Below are 17,405 nucleotides of genomic sequence, written 5' to 3' on the forward strand. Positions count from 1 at the left end.
CCTATTATCCCTTTTTCAAGTTGGAGGCCAGCATGTGGAATCTCTTTTCCTCCAGATTATCTGGTTTTCATCAAAGCAGCTACATGTCTTTGCATCAGAGCAGTTACATGTCAGCCCTGAAGGGTCCTGTAGAGTCAAGTTCAAGCGAGTCCACTTCTTTCCCAAAACGTCCAGATTTATTTGATTTTCTTGGAAGCTGATCTTGTAGCCTGTAAGATCTGAAGTCTCTGGCACTGGCGTTAGTGGAATATATGACGTTGCACAAAGTTTGGATAGTCAATATTAGAGCTGGCAGGAAATGGTCTCATAACACTAGATGAGATATTTATACATTTATTTATTTAGGCATCAAGACCTGAGTACTTGACAGCCTTGTCTCCAGAAGCTCATTATACAGAAACACATAGAGAAACACTCCTTTTCCAGGGGACATTTCCAAACCTCTTAGAATGCAGCTAAGATTCAACCTAAGAAGTGGCTACTGTTCATCATTTCCTTTACATGAGGCTTAGAGAGGCTGCACTTTAAATAAGCAAGTTAAAGCCAGATACTGAAGGAAATGGAGTGTCTCGTGGTGTTAACTGAAAAAGCACTTGCCTGACACGTCCAAAATGTTCTTCTTGAAACATGTCAGATTGAAGAACACTTCAGATGTGTCTGGATCTAAGTCTGGAGACCTTAGAAACTGCAGGTGTATTATCTGGGAATAAAGATATCAAGTAGGTCTGTCTCATAAGCAGGGAAGCTGAAAGCAGATGAGTGGTTTATACATGCTTTGCAAGCCTGGCCCACATGGAGAAGCCTGGAAACCAGAGACAGCAGCTCAATGACAGTTTCATTGATGGCCTTAACAAAAAACCTGAGGGGAACAGCAAACCCACCCAGCACTTGCAGAGCTCAGGAAGCTTGAACTTCCTTGGATATTTAACAAATAAATCACTTTGCGGCAGTGAAGAAAACAAAAAAAGGGGGGGAAAAAGGAGGAAGAAAAGAAAATATCACGCTGAAAATCCTGGCAAACAAGGAACAATGGGTTTTGGCCAACCCTGTTCAGGGTGAATGGTAACAAGACTTCCAAATGCGTCAATGGACTCATAAATGGCTGGCTGACGTTCTGGATGATGTCTTACCCTGTGCTATGTCGCACGCTTTCCCGCAACCACATAACCTCACTGAAGCATTCATCAGGTCCTGCCAGATCTGATGAATGGCATTTATCCCAAAAATAAAGCTTGAACATGACATTGAGCTGCATTTTCTTTACACCAAGGCTTTAAAAACCCTATAAATAATCCCAGATCATCTTCTGGCCTAATAGGTCTCTTGTAGCCACTGGCATCTTTGGCATCTTGAAGCAACCAACCAGTTTACAACCTTATCTAAACATCTGAGCTTTCAACTGTTTGCTAGAGAGACTTTAACTTGAATACTGAACTACAGCACAGGCTGCACAGTACTGGTGTTATTATATCTTCCTCCAGCTCTCACCTTGCCTATTACAACATATACCTTTGTCCCACGTGATCAGGCTACCCAAAGATCCAGCCAATATTTGGTAGAACGGCATCATTAGTATCATTTAAAGGTTTAGAAACTAAGACACAAAGTTTAGCTGCCTAGCCTAGGCTGCATAGAAAATACATGTACCAGACCCAAAGCTTTATGCTTTTTTAGTGTGGGATGAAATAAAACCCAAGAGGTATATTGCCTCTGTTATAACTGTAGACTTCTATCATGTAGGCCAGCATTTTTAAGGCAAGGTCTCTTCATGATCTGCCAGATGTTACATGTAAGATCATACAGGAGCAGAGAAAGACACCACCCCAGGCTCTGAGCTGCATGTGTCTGCAGCCCTAAATCACTTCTCTGACAGCATCTCAGCTCCACGACAAGCAACTTCTACTGCATAGGAGCATTCCTGTCACAACACGCTTCATTAGCTTACCAGCCGCATGTGCAACAACTTCTTATATCCCCATTTTCTAACACCACTTCATGAGAAATTATAATAAATAAATAAACTTACTAATCAGTATGGAGCATGATTTAAGTATGAACTTTCTTTGGTAGGTGGAAGGTATAGTGAGCAGCAGCCTCCAGCAACCTGATGGCTTCATCTCTCCTGCTTTGGTTACATATATACATTAACTTTCATACATAGGTATGTATGTATATATGACATATATATACACACACAGATGTATGTGTATATATCCTGTGGGCTGCTCTGGCAGCTGCTTTGCATTGCAGCATGGCAGAAGAGTCACTGCCTGGCCACAGCCTGCCTCTGCTGACTCCCTGCAAAGCCCATGGTCTGCCCAAGCCTCACCACTAATCCCCTCTGGGCCCACAGAGTTTGACAAGTGCTCAATTTACTGGTAATTAACTGGTTTTATTTCAGGCTGGCAGATCTGCAGGAATTTCTACTGACCTTTTCTTTCAACTGTATTTAAATCCTTTCTGAAGGAAATATTTTGATTTCACTTCATTTCCAGAGCCTGCACAAAACTTAAGGAGGTTCAATAGACCAAGTTTCAGAGCACAACTACTTATTAGCACCCTTTAATGGTCATTCATAACTAGATGATCTTAAGGTCCTTTCCAGCCCTAACTAATCTATGATTCTATAAATGAGAGATTTCCAAGGGACATTTGAGCCACATGGACTGTTGCGGCTGGTTGTCTTGTTGTGCTGCTCAAACACAGTTAACCCAGCTAGGGTGACACATCTGTTATACACATGTTAAAAAGTAAAGAGTTAAAACTCTTCCATAAAGCTAAGATAACAGAGCAAAACACCCCCAATGTCTCTTTTTTCTTTGCCTCCTGGAGGCAGAGAAACAATCAGTCCTAATTGCCACCCAACCATCAAACACTAACAATACCTGCAATTCAACTAACCACAGAAAGGAGGAAATAGAAATGTAGTAACCAATTGCTCTTATCTATCTTCATGCCAACCATGTGGATTTTTTTAAAAGGAATTATAATTCAATGAAGATGTTGCACAAAGGATAAATCCCAGTGTAAACATTGTCGTATTTCAAAGCCAGCCTGCAGGAGTCCCAAACAAGCCTCTAGATATTAATCCCTTCATCTGAAACACGCACATCCAGGCTAACACCTCTCTAAGTCCCCATTATCTGTTGCTGCACAGCATGGTACATTACAGCAGGGCAAATGCAGCATGCCCTAAGAGAGGAGAATAAAACTAGACCAAAACTACCAGTGAAAACAAGCAATGACCCAGAAGAATCACAGAATGGTTTGGATTGGAAAGGACCTTAAGAACATCCAGTTCCAACCCCCTGCCATGGGCAGGGACAGTCAGGCATTTTTAAACAGCAGCAATGTGCTGTGTCCTGGTGCAGACATTTAGGATAGCCATCACAAAAGATCCCATCCAGAGCGGTGAGACAAGAAACAGCATGTTCCTCATGGAAAAGAATATCCTTCAGTGAAATTTAGCTGTCAAAGCACATCTGAAGCCAAAAAGCTGGAGCATCAGCATTTGGGGATCAGGATGGCACTGCTGTGGTTCATGGAGCAATTCATGAACAGAAAAAGAGTTCCAAGAGCTGCAGCTCAGCTCTTCTGGTGCCCGTTTAAGGGAATTGATAACATCTTTGTCTTTTGGGTGTGAAAGTGTCTCTGTTAATTAAAATTCCCTGAAGACCTATATCTCCTAAGCTGATAACAATAAGCCTCTCAGGCTATGTGTTGCTCTGTTACCTCCAGTGCTGCTGTGAATGGGTAGCAGGTGAGAGCTGAGAGCTCTGCAAGCCAGAATAGAGATCTTGGATGCTTGAATGCATGGGAGGAAAAGGCAAGAGCAACATCCAGGTCTGGGGAAGCAGTGAATCTGTCTATGGACAGGGCAGGCTGCATGAATGTCTGCAGGATGTGAGGAAAGAGCTGCAGGGAGATTTATCAGAGGTGGGTCAGGAAAGCGCCTTCCTAAACTGTCCTTCACTTTAATGGGCTGTTCCTGACTTTCCCTGTTTCCAGCTTCTTTGGCCTTTGCTCCCTGTCAGAGACCAAGAAGCCCCACAACTGATCCAAGCCCAGACTCCAACCCTGGAGCAGCCAGTTCTCATTTGACCATTCAAATCGATGTCAGAGTGCTTCTGTGAGGCTTGCAGTGCTCAAAGGTGGGCAAACAGAGAGGTCTGATGAGAAACCACCTTCCCAGGTTCTAGGACTGCCTCCTTCTCAGACGGATTTAGTAGGGTCAAGGCAATGGGGAGGGCAGCTTGCCTTTTCCTACTAGCACTGACAGCTTCATGCTGTGAAAAAGGGACACTGTCATTGCCTTTTTGTCTTCTATCACTTCACCTCCTGCGGCTGTCTCTAAAGCAGACCGTGTAGTCTTATACAATAAGACACTGGAGCCTGGATTACCTTCTCCTGTATTTTAAAGAGAACAAAACACTTCCAAGCCTGCATCTGGATCAGCATCATTGTGAGTGACTGAAATACCAAGTAGATAATGCAGCAAAAGAGCTGTCACTTCTGCTTCTTCCCTAGGACCACAGGCACATGTTCAAGCCATATTTTACCCCATACTGGGCAATTGATTTTGTTTTTCCTGAACACCTGACTGCTTAGATGGGGATCTGCCAAAAGATTTCGTATCTGGCTGACATGCAGGGAGGATCTCAAGGATTAATGTAAATATGCCCTCAGGTATTCAGCTGATGGAGCGAAGATGCTCATCTACAGCAGTATCAAACTCTGGTTCTGGACCTAGCTCAACCTCTAAGCATTATCCTTTGAGTGGAAAGACCAAGGAGGGGTTCTCTTGGGGTGGGAAGAACCTCAATACAGTAAAGCACGTAAAGATAACTGTAAGAATTAACATCGTGCACATTAGCTCAGGTCTGTGTATTGCATCTGGGCTGGAAAAGGCTCTGTCTTCTTGTGTGTTTCTGTTGCTGTTCTGGTTTGTGAAAGCTTCTGTGCCGTGAGATGAAACAGGGATGGATATGTGGGTACCATGCATACGTGCATGTTCTTCATGGTATACCAAGGCAGGTCCAAAGAGGTGGAGGGTACTCCAGGAGCTGGGAGAACTGATTTCATGGTTTTCTACATGTCACAGGTTTTTTGTAAGACCACAGGCACATCATTGCACCCTCACAGCGAAGTAGCTCGAAGACTTCAAAGGGGGAGATATAGAATCATAGAATCATAGAATGGTTTGGGTTGGAAAGGACCTTAAGATCATCTAGTTCCAACCCCCCTGCCATGAGCAGGGACACCACACACTAAACTAGGTCGCCCAAGGCTCTGTGCAACCTGGCCTTGAACACCTCCAGGGTTGGCGCATTCACAACTTCCTTGGGCAACCTATTGCAGTGCCTCACCACCCTCACTGTGAAGAACTTCTTCCTTAGATCTAACCTAAACCCCCCCTCTTTAAGTTTAAAGCCATCACCCCTTGTCCTACCACTAGAGTCCCTAATGAAGAGTCCCTCCCCAGCATCCTTATATGAGTTAGCCTTGAGCAAACCGTCATGTACCAATTAACAATCTCTTCTTCCCATCTATCATCTTCATTTCTTATTCCTCCTGGTGTTCACCACCATGGGCAGAACACCCACCTAACGTTTCCTGGTCCTGTTTCCATCCTCAGGAGTTGGCTGCTTTGCCAAAGCCCTGGTGTGGGGTAAGTTGGAGCAAACCCAGCACATGTATGCCTTGTGGTGAGTTGTCCACATGCCTCTGCAGGTCACAGCCCCCCGCCAGGGGCATATCACATCTTGGACCTTCCCTTTCATCTCAGCTTGCCTCCGGCAGCACAGCGGGTACTAAAAGTGGCTCTGACACTGGTGGGGTTTATTTGCCTTCCTTCTTCCTTGCTTCTTCAAGGAGAAGATCAAAACAACCCGACATCTGGTTGCACTTTACTGCCGCACTGGCTTATGTCATGTCTTCCTTCCACAGCCTTTGTTTACTTTATTAATCACCTCTGAGCCAACTTAGCAGGCCCATGGAGTGCTCGTAGCCCACGAGAGAGCGCTCCCTTGCTGGAACACTGCATGCTTTTCCAAGTGGTTAAGCCGGAAAGCAACTCAGATGCTGTTCCTTGGTCCCTGGGCTGCCCTTTAATCCTCCACTCACACCCAAATCCCACCAAAGTCCCACCCTGGGAATCAGACATGATCCATCAGCATCTGGTCTGTCAGAGGATGGATTTTTTTATCCAAGAAAGGGATTTCTGTGGAGCACAAGGACTCGCAAGTTAAACAGGAGAGCATGATGAGGAGGGGTTTATTCTCCCAGGCACACATTTTACTGAGTGCAAATGTGATTTCCCAGTTCATCATCCAGACTAAACTATCACCAGCAGGATTTTGATCCCTAAAGCGAGCTGAAATCAGTGCTGGTAAAATACATCCTCAGCTCACCACCCTCAGCCTTTCTTTTTGTAGCTGGGGACCTCCTGTCCAAAAGAGCCTCAGTTGGTTCACTAAGCCATGGAGCATGGTTTGTTTCTCGTATTAAGCAATGAGAGAAGAGTGGTGAGCCTCTGACAGTGCTTCATTTTAATTAAGCTTCCCTCGTGGTGAACGTCTGAGGATGACAGGCAGTTCAGAGGACTCCCCAAATGCCACACTTACATCCACTCCTGATTTGATGTTATTCTAAGGCTTTTTTCCCTGCTCAGATGATCACTGGGTCCCATCGAGCCACGTGTGTAAGAGTCCTTGTGCTAATCAGCACATCAGAGCTGCAGCACCCCCCCATCCCCTTACTCCACCCTGCAGCTGCAAAGTAATGCTATAAAAACACTTAATGAAGCTTAATGCCTGGAAAACACCCAGCTCGTTCCTCCAGGGAATGGGAATGCCCTCACCCGTGATTAAAGTGGTGCTCAGAGCTGGTGGCGGGGTGGAGGGTGGTGGTGTCTGCCTGGTGTGATGTGTGTCTCGCACATGGCTCTGTGTTGGGTGGCAGTGGAGCCTGTGGTTGATTCATCATCCTGGTACATTGGGAGAGGGGAAGAAAGCCTATCGTCTCCATGGTGGTAGGGCCAAGGTATCACAGGATCATCCTATGTGGATCATAGAACATGGAATCAACCAGCAGGTCAAAGGAGGTGATCCTGCACCTCTACTCTGCTCTTGTGAGACCTCACTTGGAGTATTGTGTCCAGTTCTGGTGTCCTCAACATAAAAAGGACATGGAGCTGATGGAGCAAGTCCAGAGGAGGCCACGAGGATGATAAGAGGACTGGAGCACCTCCCGTATGGAGACAGGCTGAGAAAGTTGGGGCTGTTCAGCCTGGAGAAGAGAAGCTGTGTGGAGACCTTATAGCAGCCTTCCAATATCTGAAGGGGGCCTACAAGGATGCTGAGGAGGGACTCTTCATTAGGGATGGTAGTGGTAGGACAAGGGGTAATGGCTTTAAACTTAAACAGGGGAACTTTAGGTTGGATATAAGGAAGAAGTTCTTCACAGTGAGGGTGGTGAGGCACTGCAATAGGTTGCCCAAGGAAGTTGTGAATGCTCCAACCCTGGAGGTGTTCAAGGCCAGGCTGGACAGAGCCTTGGGCGACATAGTTTAGTGCGAGGTGTCCCTGCTCATGGCAGGGGGTTGGAACTGGATGATCTTAAGGTCCTTTCCAACCCTAACTATTCTATGATTCTATTCTATGTTGGAAACCACCTTCGAGTTAATCCAGTCCAATTGTTACCCCAGGACTGCCAAATCCACCACTAAACTATGGCAAAGTGAAGCCCCTGCTTTAAATCTGGGGGAGCTGAGTGATCCACCACCCTAGCAGTAGGGCCAGAGGCTGCCCCAAGGAGTGGTCTGTTTGGATGAACAGCAATGGACATGGGTTGAGAAGCTCGGACCTCCAAACATGCCTTGGGCATTGAGTTTGTCCCTTCTTTCCTGACATCCTTTGAAACCTCCTTTCCTCCCAGCACAGCCCTTCAGCTCTAAGAAATCACCTCACTGTGGCAGCACTGGCGTGGGTTTGAGCCCTCCAGCTGATGCCAAGATGTGTTTCCATGTCCACAGGGTGCTTGAGCTCCTGCAGCAGTTAGTGTTATTGGAGCCATCAGGAAAAAAGGAGCTCAGCTCCCCCTAAAACACTGGAATAGCTAACTCCATTCAGGTTATATAGTGACATATATGATGTCCTCTGGCTCTAACACATTAGTGTGGTGTCAGACATGCCTCAGGTAGGAGCTGCTCTGCTGGAACTGCAATGCCCTAAACCATCTCCTATTCCACTGAATACCCAAGTGTGGTCACATAAATCAGCCCTGTCCAGCTCCCTAATGCCCTTTGAGGTCCCCAGGGTGTCCCATCTGGTCTCTTACTGACTTTTCAAAACAGGCAGGGGTCTCCCATAGGCTGTGCCATACCTGTCATCAGCACCATGCAGATATCTCAGATACCCCAGGGCATCTCAAACTGTACATGTGTAGCTGGCCTGAACCCAGATGTGCTCCTTCCCCTCTTGCAGCCTGTTAAGAGGCATGATCCAAGCCAGTGGCTACAATGCCCAAATCTCTCGGAAGCCTGGAAGTGCCCCGTGTGCCTGCAGAGGGAGGGATGAATGGCACCTCAGCTCAGTGTGAATTAAACAGCACTGGCAGATGACAACCTGTGCAGAGCAGAGTGGTGGATGGACAGACATCCACATCATTAGCACTGTAATTGGCATCCCCAGGCAACTGCTGAGCAGACTGTGGAGATGAGCTATGGGCTTGTCACTCTTCATTAGTGAGGAAAGAAGGGGGAGAATAGGCATTTTATCCCATTATCCTGGCAGGTAGGAGGAGAAGGAGATAGGGGAGGGATCACTGATCTGCACAAAAGTTGCCTGATGCCATTGCTCTGGTTTGCATGCTCCAGTGACACAACAGTGACCAGGGGACACCAATGAGAACTGGGACTGGGAAGGGTGGGATGGGAGAGACACTCGTCAGAGCAGAAAACACTGGTCAGAGAGGTCAAATGCAGTGGACAAGCATGGAGATGCAAGAAGAGACCACAAGCACAGTCTTGAAGGGGAAAACCAGAAAGAGATGGCTCAGCTCTGGATGGTCCTCCCTGTACTACGGCCACAACACAGATGGGATGTAGCAAAGCCTGTGGGACCCTGCACTGGGATGCAGCCTGCTGCCCTGCCAGGGTGAGTGACCGGTCACGGTCCTCATATCCCAATATAAATACTAAATTCCCAGGAACAGGGCTATAAATGAGAGATTTCTTCTGCAAATTAAGCTGTGAGCAGCCCAGCCATCTTCCAGTGATGTCATCCAGATTTTACCAAAACTATTATGGAAAAGAAACCAAAAAGGGGGAAAAAATTTAAATTGCTGAGTTTTGGATGGCATGGGGTTGGACACTAGGATTTAGTTTAATATCCTGATCGTACAGTGCATTATCTTGATGCTGAAAAGCTGAGGGACCACCACTGTAATCATGGTGATCGGTGTTCAGTGGCATGGGGCTGAGTTGGGAGAGCTGCCCAGAAAGAGGGGGTTTAAAAGGAAGCTCCCACCACACCTCAGCTTGAGCCGATGGGAGCTAATCAGTGGGATATCACCAAGTTAAACCCCCTGAGATACCTCCAGACCCAAGTAGACAGGCATGTGAATACCACTGTATCTGAGCAGTCAGGGATGTGTAATGGGGGTTGTTTTGGATCAGTATTCAAAGCAATGAATCTTCTACAGACCTTCTAGACTCCTCTGGCCAAGCCTTGCTGTCTATCAGCACTGTATTTAAAGACTCCTTTAACTGGTAAAACTCGTTACATTTGCAATTGCCCCTTCTTCTGAGCAGGGCGACACTGAGACATGTCAGGTTTGGGGTGCTGGTGTCTGGCTCCCTCCTTGCTGTGAACCAGGCTTTCAAAATGAGCCCACCACATCAATTAGGTGCTAAAAGGGGGCATTAAAACACCTCTTGCCATGCCTACGTTTTCCGTAACAGGTAGACAATACCTCCTCAACTCACAGGGCTGTTGTGAACTAAAACATATGAAAATGGTGAGGCACTCAATTGCTATGGCAACGGGAAACATTGACTTATGGGTGGATGGAGTCAAGTAGAAATGATAATGGAAATGCATTTGTGTCTCCTGCTCTCTGGTCTTTGTTCACTGGTGTTCCTGCCACGCATTCATCCAGGAGTAGAGCACAAAACGTAGTCACCACTCCCTGACCACGGGGCATGGTGTCCCACAAGGGGTTTATGTATCTTTATCAGGCTTCTTTATTTCTAAGGTCTTGTAAAATATACACATCTCCTCCAGAGTTTATTTAGCTGGAACTGGCTTATTATAAACATCCAGTCAAAGATGAGCACGTTAACCTCTATTATTTCATTGTCTGGAAGAAAAACAGGTAAATAAAGGAAAAGCATATCACTCCTCTGAGTAGATGTATGTGCTGATGCTAAGGGGGCTCTCAGCAAGAAACACGGGAATAGTCATGCTTTGAGGTGAGTTAACTTTTACAGTAGGAGAGAGCACCTCATTGAAGCCTCTATTCTGCACAGAACCCATCCAGCCCTCACCTTTGGAGCTGAACCTCAACGGAGTGGGCATCTCTGTTCACAGCATCCATCTCTTCACAAGGAAGCCTTGTTCCAGGGCAGAAGACACATTGTTCCAGGGAAACAAACCCCAGACAGCAAGCAGTGACTAAGCAAAGATGAGGCATAGTCACGAAGGAGGATAAAGCTTATTGCTAGCCAGATTTCAGTATGTTCCATCACAGGGCCAAAAAGTTGTGTGTTTAAACTCATTTAGCTTAGAGACACTGCTAGTTTAGTTCAGAGGGAGGCTGGGAGAAAGGACTGGCTGTACAAGGGACAAAAATAAACGTTTTCACAAACCATACTGCCTGGAGCTCTAATGTTGGCTTAGATTTCTGTGCTACATGAATGTGATGCACGAAGCCAAATGCATCAGGCTGAGGCCTTTGGGTCTTTTGGAAGGCATCAAAGACAGATTGTGGCCCAGGCTTCCCAGCAAAATTGAGGTTTGATTAAGGGCTAGAACATGGCACACTCTGGATGTAAGAAATACAAGAAGATGGTGAGGTGAGAGGAGGCGGTTGGTCTCTGCTCCCAAGTAACAAGGGACGGGACAAGAGGAAACAGCCTCAAGCTGCCCCAGGGCAGGTTTAGCTGGAGCTGAGGAACAATTCCTTGCCCAGAGGGTGCTCAGGCATTGGAACAGGCTGCCCAGGGCAGGGCTGGAGTCACCGTCCCTGCAAGTGTTCACAGCCCGTGGAGCCGAGGCCTCAGTGCCAGGGGTCAGTGGTGGCCTTGGCAGGGCTGGGAATGGTTGGACTGGATGAGCTTAAAGGTCTTTTCCAGCTTGGCTGATTCTATGATTTTAAGGCAGGAACAGAGCTGGAAAAGTAGGAGAGGTGGCGGCCCTGGCATTGTTGTCTTGTCTCTTTGACAGTCTGTTGTCATATATAACTGAGAGATACACTGAGCAGCTGACTTCGGTAGCTGGTCTCTATGACTTACATGTACTTATCAGGTGTGGTCTACATCTATCCCAGCAGAATAATCCATGCCAGGGCATGGTCTCTGTCACAGTCCTGCAGTTGCCCAGTTCATTTCAGTGTTAACACAGAATCCCAGGCTGGTTTGTGTTGGAAGGGACGTTAAAGCTCCTCCAGCTCCAACCCCTGCCCCGGGCAGGGACACCTTCCACTAGAGCAGGTTGCTCCAAGCCCCTGTGTCCAACCTGGCCTTGAACACTGCCAGGGATGGGGCAGCCACAGCTTCTCTGGGTACCCTGTGCCAGCGCCTCAGCACCCTCACAGGGAAGAGCTTCTGCCTAATGTCTAATCTAAATCTGAGCTGGTGGCATGTTATCTCATGACAGTGAAGAGATGAGGAAATGTCCAAGAAGTATGGAGGAGAGCACAGGCCAAAGGCTGTTCCTATGAGGTAGCCTGGAGGAGACCACTCAGTTCTGGAATGAGAGATACAAGTTGTGTGACACAGTCTGAGCAATATTATTTGTCCCCAGAGCCAGAGGATATTCCCTAGCAGAACAGATGAAGCCACATATTCCAGAGAGGTTCACGGAAAACCACCAAGATACCACACCTTCCAGAAACCTATAGAAAACTCAAAACCTTTAGCAGAAAAGGCCAAAATTCACGAGAATTAGGAAGTCATGTAGCAAGAAGGCAGAAAGAATCAGGGACATGCATATATGTATAAAGCAGGCACTGATTATGGTTTTTAATTTACCCTGTTGCCTGTATCAGTGCTCAGGTTTCCATTATTTCCAAGTGGTTGGTTACAGTGGGTCGCATCTCTAAAGAGCAAGGCATAAATGCCTTCTCCTGGCTATCGTTGCCCCATGCCAAGAGCTGTTTTACAGGCAGTGTAAACCTCTGCAGTAATTTGTTATGAAGTGAACACTTACGCTTAACTTTGAAGCAGTGTAGATCTCCATATATGTCTAGAATATATGCAGAGGATCATTAAATTTTTATTGTGCAATTCTGGAGGGGAAAAAAACAAAATTAAACCAAAAAAAATTAAGCTAGCAAGCACAATTTTGAATATAAATGGGATATGTTTACTGCCTGTGTGATATTTTGACTAGAGATGAAGCAGAGGTGCTTTGGAGCTGCTTACCCAAGAGAAAATCAAAAGAGGCTTGTCTGAGAGGAAAAAGGTGAAATCTCAGAGGTCTTTGTCAACACCCTTATGATAGAATCACAGAATAGTTAGGGTTTGAAAGGACCTTAACGTCATCTAATTCCAGCTCCCCTGCCATGGGTAGAGACACCTCACCCTAGACCAAGGCTCTGCCCCTTGATGGATAACTTTCCAGATGCTTCTAACAAGCCTCAAGGCACCTCATGGATGCAGTTCTGCAGTAACAACATCAGCAGTATTAGAATGCCTCATCAGTTTTGGTCTGATACATTTTCCTATGGATACAGGGAGAAAGAGGGTACAGCTTAACAGCAATAATGAATAAACGAGATGGAAACACATGAGAGCAACTGGAGCTTGCATCAAGTACTGAGCAACGTCAAGGTTCAGCGTGATTGGATTTGGCTTTGTGGCTTTGTCCATTATAAACAGAGGGATTGTTTGCAAAGCTTCAGTGCAGGATTAGATTTCTAACCTCTTCGAAGTCTGAAGGTTGCTTGGATGGAGAGCAAGGGTTTGGGCTATTTGCTAAATAATAACAGCAGCTTCTAGTTGCTATGTTTGACCCAAATATTTCCTTGGAAACAAAGCACAGCAGAAGCTTTTGCCAAGTAAGATGAAGCTGATTTGAAACCACAATCAAAATGTAAATAACGACAATCATTTGGAGGGGGAAGAGAGTTACTAAAATCCCAGTGAGGTAACCTGCAGGTGAATTTATCTACCTGGGTTGCTTTTTAGATCATGATCTGTATGACCATGGGTAGTGCAGGGAAGGGGAGGATTATTCACAGTTTGGTGTTGAAGACATCCCTGCTGTCATGTTTAAAACAAGCAGGAATTTCGTGTTTCTTTTTGACTTGGTGCATGGAGAAGAGAAGCTTCATGGAGACCTCAGAGCAGCCTTCTAGTATGTGAAGGGGACTACGAGGATGCTGGAGAGGTACTCTTCATCAGGGACTGAAGTGATAGGACAAGGGGTGATGGGTTCAAACTGAAACAGGGGAAGTTCAGGTTAGACATAAGGAAGAAGTTCTTCCCTGTGAGGGTGCTGAGGTGCTGGAACAGGATGCCCAACAAGTTGTGAATGCTCCATCCCTGGCAGTGTTCAAGGCCAGGTTGGACAGAGTCTTGGGTGACATAGTTTAGTGTGAGGTCTCCCTGCCCATGGCAGGGGGTTGGAACTGGATGATCTTAAGGTCCTTTCTAACCCAAACCAGTCTATGATTCTATACCATCCAAAAAATAAATGTCCGTGGTAGCTGCTCAGCAAGTGTAGTCCATATCCAGCCTCCAGCTCAGCAGGTCTCTAAATCATTTGCTGTTAAAAGCAGAGGAGGTCTGTTAGGAAAGGTTCTCTTTATCTCTGTTCATTACACCTTTTTCTGCAGGTTCTTAACCAGACCCATCAGGGACAAGGCACTATTTAGCTCAGAAAAAAACCTTCATGCATTTTATTGCAAGCTTTAAAGTTTTATTAATTCACAGATCTTTTTGTCCAAATCACTACCATAATAATAAGAAATTAAACCCATTTCTCTGGGATATAACTTGTGTCTGATGAATACAATGTCCTAAAAGCTGTTATTCCAGACAATATGTGTCATTCTGTGTCACAGTGGTTGTGTCTGAAAACTCTGCCAAAATGAAATAGAATGGGAAGATTTGACCCTGGTGGGGAATTGCCAAGGCATGGGAGGATGAATCTGTGGTTAACAGATGTAGCAATGATTGTGTTAATTATTAGCTTCCTTTATGAGTCTGCATTTTATACTTTGAAATGACTAGAGCTGACATGGTAGGAAAGAAAAAGTGAGCAGGCATGTCTTCACCTGCAATCAGAAATGACATCTTGGTGCTAGCAAAACCAGGTTCTGGTTCACTCTTCTAGGCCATCACATCCCCACGTGAACCCACATAATCCTCCCTTTTGTCTTTTTAGATTGTCTGCCAGCATATTCTTATCCTATTGTGCACACTGTGCCTTGTGTTCAATTAGAAACTGGTGTAATCAGTGATTATTATTAATGATGGCCATATGTTTACAGCAGGAAACCAGGAAATAAATCATATTCTCTGCAGCAAAATGGCCACAGGATATTCTGAGCCTGGTGGTCTCCAAACCTGGCATGGTTAGCACATGATGTTCACTGCGGCCCACAGCATCCATGGAGGCTATTGACACCTTCCTCACTGCTGCCCCAAATAATCAATGTGCAGCACTAGGCAGTCAACCAAGGTTCAGCATGCTTCTATACTAGAATTACAGCTGTGGGCACTGCTGGCAGTTGCTTTGTTTGCTTTAAGGTTTCGCTGCTGTCTCAAACAGTTTTGTTTGCACATGATGGATGTGTGCTACTTGCCTCAACCTGGTTCTTACTGAAGAGGATCTTCTTCAGCCCTAACCTATAGGTGAGTCTGTGGTGGTTTGGCTTGCTCTGTGGCATATCCTATGTTTCCTGAAGACACCAGGTTTAGTTCTCAGTGTATCGACAAGGGTGGTGGCTATTTTAGGCATTCTCATTTCAGCTACTTGTGCCTTAGCTGATGGAGGAAGGATCTTCACACAAGTCGTCCTATGAGAGAGCTGCCCAAGTACCTGAATGTTCAAAGCTCAAAGTTGGTCTAAAGTGAAGCCTCAACATAAGAACGTGGACTTTTTGGAGCATGTCCAGAGGAGGCCACAAAGATGCCCAGAGGGATGGAACAGCTCTGCTATGGAGACAGGCTGAGAGTCGATTCACCCTGTTAATGTGGCACTCAAAGAAAACATTTCTTCACATCTGTAGGTAAGGAGTGACTTATTTCCTGGGTTTGGCTAAGGAAGATGCAGAAGTACCTGGGGGACTAGATAGTTTATTGCACAGATGTTTGTGACAAGCAACCTGGCATGTAGCAGAACCAAAATATATCACTCTGTAACGTACCTGCTTTCCAAGGAAGGACTCTCTGTTATGTCATTTCTGGTACCTTGGCATCCCTTTTAGCATGTTCAGTGCTGCTTAGCACCTTCTGATCTGCCAAGTTGCCAGGTTGCACAGTGGTTCCTGGAACTGATGTAGGGCAGTGCTATGAAACAGACATTGTTTGGTTACATCATCTGCCCAGTCTTATTTTTTAGGCCATGATCCTGTGGCTTCACCCCATGCGGGTAGAGGTCTCAATGCAAACACCTTCAGATTCACTCAGGCCATAATACAGACCTTATTTAATGCTCATTTTGTTTTGCACTGAAATGAGAAGAGAATTTCAGGATTTGATGGCAATTGTTAGAGGAGATTGGAAACGAATTTTTGGGAAATGTTTTCTCAGCTTCTCATTATTTTATGTGTTTCATAAAACACTTTTTTAGCATTTTTATCTGGGAAGCTAGGCAGAAATAGGTCCCCTGTTACTGGGGATTTCATCTCCTCCTGTTCAGCATCAGATGTCATATGTGGTTACTACTGCAGTGGCTCTTTGATGTTTGCAGACTGAAGATGGCAATGCACAGCAGGACATAAAAGCAATGACAATGTTGTTTGCCCTAGTTTCCTAGGGAAATGAGTACTGTGCAATGATGCTACCTTTGCGATTGCCTCCCTGTGTCTTTACCTGCCTAACCATTCAGTCCTTCTTTCCACTGGGATTTTTGAACACACTGTCCAATTTCAATCACTTTTGACAGAAAGGAGGAGACCTTGGAGGTATTCTACACCTAAAGATTTTCTGCTGATAGTCAATGAAGAAAACCTTTACTGGTTGTCCATAGAATCATAGAATAGTTAGGGTTGGAAAGGACCTTAAGATGATCTAGTTCCAGTCCCCAAAGGGAAACAGAGAGAAAAGTCTATAGCAAAACCTCAACCCTTACTAGGCATTAGAGAATCAACCACACGACATGGACCATTAGGAAGGCAGGGTTTGGTAACCCCATTGCTCAGAGCATCATGTTAGAGTGAGCTGTTACTGCAATGAATATAGATGAGGGAAAGAAGTACAGGAGGAGTTGTCTCCACTGGGAAAAAGGTTTGTTCAAGTTAACTTATTTCAGACAAAACTCAGCAGTTTGCAGACACATTTGTCCACTTTGGCCAAGGGCCTCTTTTTTATTGATGTGTAAGGCATTACAGAGGAGACAAAGCTGGAGCTGGAGGTGTGTGGAGAACCTTTGCCCATTGCTTGTTATCAGTGTTGCGATAGTTGGAACAAACCCTGCCATCCCGAGAGAAATATGGTAGGAAGAAGAGAACTGACAACTTAGGCTTTGAGCAAAAGACAAGAGGTGAATACTACAGGGAAATATATTAGCTTGGAGCTGCCCCATCCAGCAATAAGCAAGTAGCTTATAACACACTTTGAGATTTTCAGTTGACTTTTATTGAGCAAGTCGATGTCTATCTCCAAGGCAGAAGTAATTTCCTGTCTGCTGGTTCCAATACATGACAGAAACTAACTCCAGCCTTCAGGGATAGTGGTGAGTTTTACTCTCAATGAGTCATTTGGAGGGTGTGCGTGAACTTCTAGAAGTGGATCTTACTATTGCATCTTACTCTTGAGAGTATTGCGTTGTTGTTCTCCTTGCCCCATGCATCAGGTCATGGACAGAAGAAGTGGATCACGTGGCAGAAAGAGATCCATAAGGACACTGGTCAGAAGGGTGTCCCAGGGTGTTCACTGCTTTCCAACAACAATCTTTTAAGCCCCATCCGAGCACCCATCTTGCACAGGACACCCTCTTGTCATGGCTATTGCCTGC

Source organism: Nestor notabilis, unplaced genomic scaffold (assembly GCF_000696875.1).
Source record: "Nestor notabilis isolate BGI_N333 unplaced genomic scaffold, ASM69687v1 scaffold1878, whole genome shotgun sequence".
NCBI lineage: Eukaryota > Metazoa > Chordata > Aves > Psittaciformes > Psittacidae > Nestor > Nestor notabilis.